The sequence below is a fragment of the Megalobrama amblycephala genome, linkage group LG14 (genome assembly GCF_018812025.1).
Source record: "Megalobrama amblycephala isolate DHTTF-2021 linkage group LG14, ASM1881202v1, whole genome shotgun sequence".
NCBI classification, from domain to species: Eukaryota; Metazoa; Chordata; class Actinopteri; order Cypriniformes; family Xenocyprididae; genus Megalobrama; species Megalobrama amblycephala.
The window spans coordinates 21,218,785-21,230,562 of NC_063057.1; positions in this window are offsets into that span (position 1 = coordinate 21,218,785).

Consider the following 11,778-nt stretch of genomic DNA (forward strand, 5'->3'; position numbering starts at 1 on the left):
TTAAAGAAGAGCCCACCTAAAGGGACACTGAGTAAAACAATGGTTCAATGCAACAACAACAAAAAAATCTCCTGGTCAGTCAACACTAGGAAAAGAGAAACATTGTGCTTCATCCTTCATCATTTTTACTGATACTGACCCGCTGTGTGTTTTTTTTTTTTAAATTCCTCTTCATTACCACACAACTCTTACATCTTATTGATTATATGTACATTATGCAAACTCAAAATTGACTAAATAACAATGGTTGTTTAATGTAATAAAAAATTTGAAATATACACACAAATACAAATCCATCCAAAAAGACCAAAACAAACTAAAAAAACAACTCAATTAAACAATCATATACTTTAACCCTCTGGAGTCTGAGGCTGATTTGGGGCTTGGAGAAGTTTGGACATGCCCTGACATTTGTGCTTTTTTCAGTTGTTCATAAACATATAAATTACAAAAGTGTCATTACACTGTATTCAGCACAAACTAGGCTACAATAATATGTGAGGAACATGTATGTGCATGTTTGTGTTTTGAAGGAATAACGTTTATGCGTGGTTATTGAAAAAACAAAAAACTTAAGTCACTGAAATAAGGCCAAAAAAAGTATATTAAATCTGTGTTCACAAGACTTCTGGGTATTGGAGGTTGTAGACTAGAGTTTTTGCTTCAGAATTATGTAAAAATTATGCTGCCTACTCCTTCATATAAAACAATATATTGATTTAGTTTTTGTAAGACACTTTTTGTCAAGAAACACAGTATGCATGGAGGCATGAATCATCATGAATAATGAGTCATTTACACCTGAGAAGACAAAAGAATCACATAGTAATGACCTGAAATGACTTGCATATTAATGAGGCCTTTCAGTCAGGTAGGCTGTGAAAAAAAACCCTCTGTAATAATGTCTCAGCTCATCATAAACAGCAATACTGTGAAATATTATTACAATTTAAAATAATGGTATTCTATTATATTCTTTAAAATATAATGTATTTCTGTGATGCAAAGTGTCTGAACAATTATGTTACCTCTATGGCATTTCATATAGGCTTTTAGCTTAAAAGCATGCACATTTGGAGAATATTGATGGATTCTTATATATTTATGTCAATTTTCTATACTGAGAAGTAATATTTATTGTCATCACTATGAGTGCTGGATACTGTTTTTTCAATTCATACTTGCAGCCGGAGGGCGCTCTCTGTACACCTTTAGGCCACAAATTCATATAAAGAAGAAAAGGAACTAGGAACTAACGGCATGTCTTCTAGAGATCGCTAACCATTGCTTTAACATCCAAATAAACACTTTTCAAGACAATAAATACGCGATTGAGACGATGAATGCATGCATTGCCTCTGAATTTGCGTCTGAATAGCGCTGGCTCCGTGGGCGTGGCCACATTAGCGGATAATGAGCTGAATCACAGACTTCTGACATGGCTCTCTTTTCATACAGATTACATAAACACAGAATGTTTGTTTTCGATTTGACTTGCATGATTTAAAACCTGACATTTCAACGTTTCTTTAGACATAAGTGTCATTTTTTTGTCATTAGTATTCACTAAGTTACAGTTCATTTTCTGAGAACTATCAGATTGGACTTCGTTCAGAGGGAGAGGAGAGATCACGCATCATGTTAGTTTTCTTTATTTTACAAAAGCACAACATTGTGTTTTTACTCTGAGTGTACACAAATAAAAGAAGACATTCTATAGTTTCAATTGATATATTACTTATGTCTCTATGACAAGAAATGACAGAGTATTTTAAGTCTGTTTTGCTGCAATGTGAAAAAAATCCTGCAAAACGCGCCGGCGCGTTTTCAGACCTCAGGGAGTTAAATTCTTTTGATTATAAAGAGAGCATGAAAGACACAGATGAACTTAACATGCCTTGAGGTTAAATTCTGTAGATGACTTTAGAAAATGAAGTCTCTCAACATTCTTCAGCTTTGAGGGTTTCGACAAATAACTTTAGCTTTGTTTTCTTTGGCGAATGTTTCATTTGATGTAGTGTGTTTTGCAGTTATAGTACCAAAGATCAGGGGGTGGGGGGTGGGTGGGGGGGGTGGGTTCCTTACAGTTCATTAGTTAATGTATTAACTAACATGAACTAACCATGAGCAATACATTTGTTACTGTATTTATTAATCTTTTTTAACATTAGTTAATGAAAATCCATACTACAAAGTGTTAGAGTACACTGTTAGACCTTGCTGGGCTTTTTTACAGTAAAATACTGGCTACTGTTGCCAGTAATTTACTGTTGATTGCACTGTAAACTACAGTATGTGACTGTAAAGATGCCATGAATTAAATTAAAACTCGTTAACTAATTTCATTTGCAGAAACCGACTGCCTTAAATTGTCCCACTGCCATTTAAATTTATAAACTAATATTTATAATATTTTAATCATGTGAGCATTTTATTACTGTGAACTTATTTCATTAGTGCCCACAGAAAATATTTAAACAAAGAGATTTTCACTGCATTAGCAACAACATAGTCATCATCTCTTAAAGGTGCCCTAGAACCCTTTTTCACAAGATGTAATATAAGTCTAAGGTATCCCCTGAATGTGTCTGTTAAGTTTCAGCTCAATTTTTTTAACTGCCTATTTTGGGGCATAATTAGAAATGCGCTGTTTCTGAGCGTGTCCCCTTTAAATGCTTGCGCTCCCCACCCCCAAGCTCACAACTCTATAATACATTGCATGAACAAAGTTCACACAGCTAATATAACCCTCAAAATGGATCTTTACAAAGTGTTCGTCATGCAGCATATCAGATCATGTGAGTATAGTATTTATTTGGATGTTTACATTTGATTCTGAATGAGTTTGATGGTGCTCCGTGGCTAAAGCTTACATTACACACTGTTGGAGAGATTTATAAAGAATGAAGTTGTGTTTATGAATTATACAGATTGCAAGTGTTTAATAATGAAAATAGCGACGGCTCTTGTCTCCGTGAATACAGTAAGAAACGATGGTAACTTTAACCACATTTAACAGTAAATTAGCAACATGCTAACGAAACTTTTAGAAAGACAATTTACAAATATCAGTAAAAATATCATGATATCATGGATCATGTCAGTTATTATTGCTCCATCTGCCATTTTTCGCTGTTGTTCTTGCTTGCTTACCTAGTCTGATGATTCAGCTGTGCACAGATCCAGACGTTAATACTGGCTGCCCTTGTGTAATGCCTTGAACATGGGCTGGCATATGCAAATATTGGGGGCGTACATATTAATGATCCTGACTGTTACGTAACAGTCGGTTTTATGATGAGATTCGCCTGTTCTTCGGAGGTCTTTTAAACAAATGAGATTTATATAAGAAGGAGGAAACAATGGAGTTTGAGACTCACTGTATGTCATTTCCATGTACTGAACTCTTGTTATTCAACTATGCCGAGGTAAATTCAGTTTTCAATTCTAGGGCACCTTTAAATAAAGCAACACACAACTTATCACCAACATTTCTTGACCTTCTCCTGTGCTTAAAGGATTAGTTCACTTTCAAATAAAAATTTCCTGATAATTTGCTCACCCCCATGTCATCCAAGATGTTCATGTCTTTCTTTCTTCAGTGGAAAAGAAATTAAGGTTTTTGATGAAAACATTCCAGGATTATTCTCCTTATAGTGGACTTCAATGGCCTCCAGATGGTTGAAGGTCAAAATTACAGTTTCAGTGCAGCTTCAAAGGGCTTTAAACGATACCAGATGAGAAATAAAGGTCTTATCTAGCAAAACGATCAGTCATTTTCGAAAAAAAAAAAAAACTGTTTATGCTTTATAAACACAAAATATCACCTTGAACGTACTTCCGGTTTTGCATTCTTCAAAAAGTTTACGCTGTATGTCCTATGCCTTCCCTATTCTACTTACGGAACGAACGCGGCACCAATATCTCAGTAGAGCAGGGATGGGCAACTCCGGTCCTGGAGGGCCAGTGTCCTGCAGAGTTTATCTCCATCCCTGATAAAAACTCACTTGCCTATAGCTTTCTACTAATCCTGAAGACCTTGATTAGCTGGTTCAGGTGCTGGGCAGTGGCCCTCCAGGACTGAAGTTGCCCATCCCTGCAGTAGAGGATGATAAAAAACAAAAAGAATATTACCTGCTTCACTTATTACTAACCAGATTGACTTTATTTCTGTCAGACGTCTACAGAAGCTCTTATTGAGAATTAACAGAACTTCAGATGTTGTTTTATTGTTTCGTTCACCATTACCATGATGGAGATCAGTGCTCACTTTAGTTGTGCTCTTGACACTTGACTTGTAATGTTAGTTTCTCTTTGGTTGCTATAACCAAAGAGTTTTTTTTAAACTCAAAAGTGTTTTTTAAAGACATACTTGTTATGGAATGAAGAAGTAAAGAGAAGATTTAATAATGTGTTGGTTATGTTTTAATTATGACATGATCATTATGTAATGCATTAATACTGAATCTAGTGTCTAATCAATTATCAGAAATGTGTGTTTTTTATAAATAAATTTAGTTTTATATATTAACAACACTGTGACATTACAGAAAAGGATGAGGCAGGGCTGAACATTCAGTTAAGAATTTTTAAACTCATCACTTACAAAAAAAAAAATTGAAAAATTTGAACTACAGCAGCATTTACATTCACAGAGACATCAAGAAATCATAATATGAATCTCAACAATGGTGACAATCAACAAAAATGATAAACAGATCAACTCTAAACATCACAAAACACTACTAAAAGTCAACACAAAAAACGTCTCAGTTACGTATGTAACCCTCGTTCCCTGAAGGAGGGAACGGAGACGTACGTCAGTAGTGACCGACGAATTGGGATATCGCTAGAGAGCCCTATCAGCTTCGAGAGAACTAAAACAAGCCAATGGAGATTGGCGTGCGATATTTGCATAATGCGCACCGCCCCCAACAGGGGATATAAATAGGAAGCGGATGCAATCGCACTCTGTTTTTCGCTGAGGAGGCAACAGGTGTCCGCACAACAGTGAGGGTACAGAAACTGTGGCGACGTTCCCTCAAACGAGGGTTACATACTTAACCGAGACGTTCCCTTTCAGTCGGTCGTGTTCGACGTACATCAGTAGTGACCGACGAATTGGGATCCCAAATAAAACGCCACAGTTACGAAACCCCTTCCAGTGCCCAGCGCAAGCCCTGGCCACCCGTCGCACCAAAGGGACGGTGAAGGGGGCGAGCTCACACCGAGAGAGTTTACTGCTGTTCCGAAATACCCACTAAGTAAACTAGACTACACTAGGGAAGCGAACCCGTAGGGGACGCTGCGGAGATCACTACCTACCCGTAGGGAGGAATTACATGGGGTATAGCGTATGGACTGGCCAGGTGGGCAGAACGCATATGAAGTCCCTGGGATGACCCCACCTAGGTAGGGGGAGACACATCTGACAGGTGACAGCAGAGCTGGCTCTGCTAAGGGAAAGACACGGGCTTAACATAGGGAGTTTGACTGCGGACAATACACGTATGGGACCGTTCACATAGAGAGGTCGCAACATACGGAACCCAGCCAACCATCGACGTCAGAGACGGATGTTGGCCTGGCCCCAGACACTCCGCAATGTCCGAGCCAAAAGGGGAGGCGGAGGAACTCGACAGGGTTCGCCAAGCGGGGAACGCGACTGGAGTCAAAGATGCACGTATCCGGCCCAGGGGGCGGGAGTGGCATTGCAAGTCGACACTTAGAGCAGGCTCAACGCATCTACTGGCTACTAGAAGCGAGTACACAGGAAGATACTGGCTCCACACGTAGGCTATTGAATCTCGCGAACGTGTTAGGTGTCGCCCAGCCCACAGCTCTACAGATATCTGTCAGCGAGGCGCCATGAGCCAGCGCAAAGGAAGAGGCCACTCCTCAGGGCCGGGGTCTCAAGATAACGTGAGAGTAACCAGACCCGAACTCCAGGCACGATTCGTCGACCGAAAATGCGTGCAAGTCCCCTACCCTCTCAAGCGAGGCCAATGCAACCAGGAGGATGGTCTTAAGGGACAGTTCTTTTAACTCAACTGATTGCAAAGGCTCGAATGGATGACGCCGAAGAGATGTAAGCACTAAGGCGAGATCCCAAAAGGGTTTAGAGGAAGGGCGAGGTGGATTTAGTCTCCTCACCCCCCTCAGGAACCTGACGACCAGATCGTGCTTCCCCAAGGATTTCCCATCAACTGCATCGTGTTGTGCAGCAATAGCGGCAGCATACACTTTGAGAGTGGAGGGGGACAGCCTACGCTCCAGACCCTCTTGCAGGAAGGAAAGCACGGATCTGACCGAGCATGATCGGGGGTCCTCTCGGTGAGAGGAGCACCATTCAACGAATAGGTTCCACTTCAACGCATAGAGGTTCCTAGTCGAAGGAGTTCTAGTGGAGGGGATGGTGTCTGCAACCGCTTGCGGGAGATCACTTAGAACCTCCGCGTCCCGTCCAAGGACCATACGTGGAGGTTCCACAGGTCGGGACACGGGTGCCATAGGGTGCCCCGTCTCTGAGTCAGGGGGTCCTTCCTCAGAGGAATTGGCCAGGGAGGGGCTGTCGTGAGGAGCATTAGGTCCGAAAACCAGGTCCGAGTGGGCCAGTATGGAGCCACCAACAAGACCTGCTCCTCGTCGTCCCTGACCTTGCACAGGAGCTGTGCGAGAAGGCTCACTGGGGGAAACGCATATCTGTGTAGGCCCCGGGGCCAGCTGTGTGCCAGGGCATCTGTGCCGAGCATGCCGCCGGTCAGGGAAAAAGAACCACTGGCAGTGGGCAGTTTCTGGGGAGGCAAACAGATCTATCTGGGCCTCGCCGACGTGCTGCCAGATCAGCTGGACCGCCTGGGGATGGAGCCACCACTTGCCGCAAGCGGAGGCTGCCGTGAGAGCTCGTCGGCTGCATGGTTGAGCACACCTGGGACATGAATGGCACGAAGCGACCTCAGATGCTTCTGACTCCATAGCAAGAGATGGGGGGCGATTTGCGATATGCGACGGGAGCGTAGACCAGCCTGATGGTTGATGTACGCAACGGCTGCAGTGCTGTCCGAGCGGACCAGTACGTGCTTGTGTGACAGCAGCTCCTTGAAGTGGCACAGTGCAAGATGTACTGCTAGCAACTCCAGGCAATTGATATGCCAATGCAGTTGAGGCCCCGTCCAAAGGCCCAACACTGCATGGCCGTTGTACGTGGCCCCCCCATCTGGTGGCAGAGGCATCTGCGGAGACCACAGCGTGCCTGGGCACCTGTTCGAGGGGCACTCCGCCCGCCGGAATGAGGGGTCCGACCACCGGATGAGGGTGCGACGGCAGCTCGTTGTCACGGGGACACGGAGCGTACCGTGCTGCCACGCCCATCTCGGGACCCGGCCGCGGAGCCAGTGTTGAAGCGGCCTCATATGGAGCAATCTGAGCGGTGTGACCATGGCTGCAGATGCCATATGCCCCAGGAGCCTTTGAAAGTCTTTCAGTGGGGCCACTGTCCTGCGCTTGAGTGTACTCAGGCAGTTCAACACCGACTGGACGCGCTCCTCAGTGAGGCGCGCAGTCCGGGCGACCGAGTTTAGCTCGAGACCGAGATAAGAGATCCTCTGCCCAGGGGGCGAGTTTGCTCTTGTCCCAGTTGACCTGAAGACCCAACCGGCTGAGGTGAGCTAGAACCATGTCCCTGTGTTCGCGAACTGGCCAGGATCAACCAATCGTCGAGGTAGTTGGGAACGCCCTGTTCCTTGAGGGGAACAAAGGCCGCCTACGCAACCTTTGTAAAGACGCGGGGCGACAGGGCCAGCCCGAAGGGTAGGACTTTGTACAGATATGCTCGACCCTCGAACACAAACCGTAGGAAGGGTCTTTGGTGAGGCAGAATCGAGACATGAAAGTACGCGTCCTTCAGGTCGATTGCTGCAAACCAATCCTGGGGACGGACGCATTCGAGAATGCGCTTCTGCATGAGCATCTTGAACGGCAGCCTGAAGGTACCGGTTCAAGATGCGCAGATCCAGGATTGGCCGTAGCCCACCGCCCTTTAGGGTACAATGAAGTAGGGGCTATAAAACCCCGAATTCATATCGGCTGGAGGGACCAGCTCAATTGCATCCTTCTCCAGGAGGACAGCAATCTCCGCCCGGGGAACAGGTGCGTTGTCCAGTGACACCTGAGTGTAATGGACACCCCTGAAAACCAGGGGACACCGGGTGAACTAAATCAGGTAACCGAGTCGATAGTACGAATGAGCCAGTGGGACGGGCTGGAAGCGCGCTGTCAACACTTCCAGATACCGAGCCAACAGGACCAAAAGCACCACAGACGTACCGGGGGTGGGGCAGCGAGGCAGAGTACAGGGACTCGGACGGCATGGTTGCGGCCCAGAGTGTGGTCAGACTCTGCGAGGTAGCAGTGTGAATGGGAGACGGCACATGGGGTGCGGCCTGAACCATCACACTGGAACCTGCTGGTGAAGTGAGAGGGGGCTGAGAGTGGCGAGGCGGGGCCTTGCACACTGCGAGCCACACCCTCTTGGGACCTGGAGGATCAGATAACAGTTCTACTTCGTGGGTACCGCTGGACTCCGGAGAGCCAGCGGTGGAACAGACCAAAATTCTCCACCCGGCCCTCCTCCGGGGAGGGAGCGATGCGAGCATCACCCCCCCGAAGAACTGTTTACCTCAGCTCCAGGTCACCATTTCTCCAGGAAAGCTTCTCGCTTGCCAACTGGGTTGGCTGCGCTGAGCAGGCTGGGTTTTAGGCCAGCTTGTGAGATGAGAGCATCGAGAAAGCGTACTTTGACGACGACACACCTCTACAAGAGGGGTGTTTCCGGGCCACCATGGTGGATATTGTCTGGCCAGGGGCCTGCGCTATGACTTGCCTCAAGCCTAGCTCAACCCCGACTCAGAACTACCCAAATGCAATGAGTGCTTTGGCCTTCCACGGACTTGCCGGGGGCCAAGACCCATGCAGCGCAGAGGTGGTGTGCCCGTAGTACTGCCACCCCACCACAGGGTAGTGAGAGAGAAAAAACTTAATGCAGATTATGGCAAATAATGGCAAATCGCAAACCAAACGGGGCAAATAATGCTGTGAAAACAGCAGTTGAGAGCTGTATAACAGCTCAAAAAGCTCACTCTGGGAAAGCTTGCGGCCTCACTGTACGGTGCCATAAAGCCAGCACTGTAGAACGAAAGCTCTTCAAAGACTTGAGAAGTCACTCTTAGTCTAATAGCAGGAACACATAGGTTGGCTCCGAAGTGAAAGACAGAGTGCGATTGCATCCATTTCCTATTTATATCCCCTGTTGGGGGCGGTGTACATTATGCAAATATCGCACGCCAATCTCCATTGGCTTGTTTTAGTTCTCTCGAAGCTGATAGGGCTCTCTAGCGATATCCCGATTTGTCGGTCACTACTGACGTACGTCGAACGTGACCGACTGAAAGGGAACAAAGTGTTGGAGTTGATCAGATAATTAATTAATTAAAGGATTAGTCCACTTTTAAATAAACTTTTCCAGATAATTTACTCACCCCCATGTCATCCAAGATGTTCATGTCTTTCTTTCTTCAGTCGAAAAGAAATTAAAGTTTTTGATGAAAACATTCCAGGATTTTTCTCCTTATAGTGGACTTCAATGGACACCAAATGGTTGAAGGTCATAATTAGTTTCACTGCAGCTTCACATTGTTCTACACAATCCAAGATGAGGAATAAGGGTCTTATCTAGTGAAACCATCACTCATTTTCTGAAAATGATTGAAAATTATATACATTTTAACCATAAATGCTCATCTTGAAATAGCTCTCTTCTTCTTCTTTATTAGAATTCCAGCAGTGTAGATGCTGCTAAGCTTATTAATGCCCTTTGAACTAATTGTTATATACTAGCATATTGCATATAAAAATTAGTTCAAACTTTGACCCGTGGAGGGCTGAAATGTTTTCATCAAAAACTTTAATTTCTTTTTGACTGAAGAAAGAAAGACATGAACATCTTGGATGACATGGGGGTGAGTAAATTATCAGCAAAGGTTTATTTAAAAGTGGACTAATCCTTTAAGTGATGATTGAGCATTATTGAAGATAGCTGCTGTTTATGAGCAGAATCAATGAAGGAAAGAGAAACAACAAGAACAGAAACAATCGAAACACTAGAACTACAACTGACTTCAGCCACAGCCTCAGATAAAAGAAGACATTAAATCTCTCAAGATCTAAGCAGAGGAGGATTAAACAACTCCATGTACAGAAGCTCTTATTGAGAATTAAGAGAGAGAGTTTTGTTGTTGATTTATTGAAATTTGCTTGGGTTTTTAGTTGGGTAGTTTGACTTGCCTTTGTAATGGTAGAGTTTCTCTGGCTGCTGAAACTGAGTTTGTTATAGCAAGAGAAAACACAATCTGATGATGTGGCTGCTTCATGATAAGAAGATAATCATTATGTAGAGGCTTAATAACCTTCCCATAACCAAAACACAGTTTGGAAAACTATTTTAAAGCCAGCTTTGTTAGCTGGGTCTTTAATTACATCACTAAGGATTTATATTTCAATCAGCTTCATGACTCACAAACACACAGATTTTCGTGTTGAAAGTTTGAACATTTCTGTGAATGAGACTTCCTTGTCAGAAAAAAGTGCAGTTCAACCTGTTCTCAAGAACTTCTTAGAATGTTTTGCTCTTTTTAAAAAAATCAGCTGTAGAAAATGTCTCTATTCATTTTTGGCATAAACATTATTGTGAACAAGAAAAAAGCTGATGAATAAATTAATGAAAATATGAAAATCTCTTACAGTTATGTCTGATTAAAACTTTAGTGAGTGTGTGAGAGAAACGAGTAATGATATGAGATAAAGTAGTATTAGGCAGCAGCTGTCAAGGAAAATAGTTTCAATTTGACATGAAAACAAGTCAGAGAGCATTCTTAAGCCGTACTGAGAAAAAATGTCTTTCGCTTTCTCTCCTTTTGAAGGATTTAACTGATTTATGTGTGTTACTGAAAACAGGCATTTATTTTTCTTAAAGGCAGTTGTGAAAACCTATACTGACAAGCTGCACAGAACATCCCGTAGAAATGAAATGGTAAATCCTCAAAATCCTCAATTAAAAAAAACTTGTTTAACAAAAAATGCTTCCCGTTTAACAAAAATATTTTTTTTTTCTAACTATGGGCCCCAAGAGAAATATTAAGAAAATAATCTAGATTCATCTCTCATTGTCTCTAAGAGAATATGGGCCGTTATTGCAGCATCGGATGCCAAAAGCTCAGTCAGTTTTTACTTTCAGTTTCTGTAGTGAATAATTGACTGGAGATTGAGACTTCTTCACCTGCATAAATCTCGCGCAAAGTTTGCACATTGTTTGTGTGATATCAACTGGCTCACCTTCATGGTTTAAAATGGAAATATTTGCAATATTGCGATGTGGCATTTTTCTTTATCACCAGTTGCTTGCAAAAACGATGGACACTGATTCACATATCATGCGTGTCATATCTGTGATAATAAAATTAAGTCAATTAATAAAGTAAATAGACAACAAGCAAACTCAAAATTGTTTGCTTAAAATGTATGCAAATAATTTGCTGATGCAGGTTCAAAAAGACCTTTTGTACCTGCAAAAAAACAAACAAACAAACAAAAAAAAAACTTCCCCCCCAACTTGAGAGTCAAATGTCACAATATAATCAGGATATAAAAAGGATAAAACTTTATGAATATTACAGGTAATGCTATTTTTTGTCTTCATTTCTAAATATTTTATATGGATCAGTA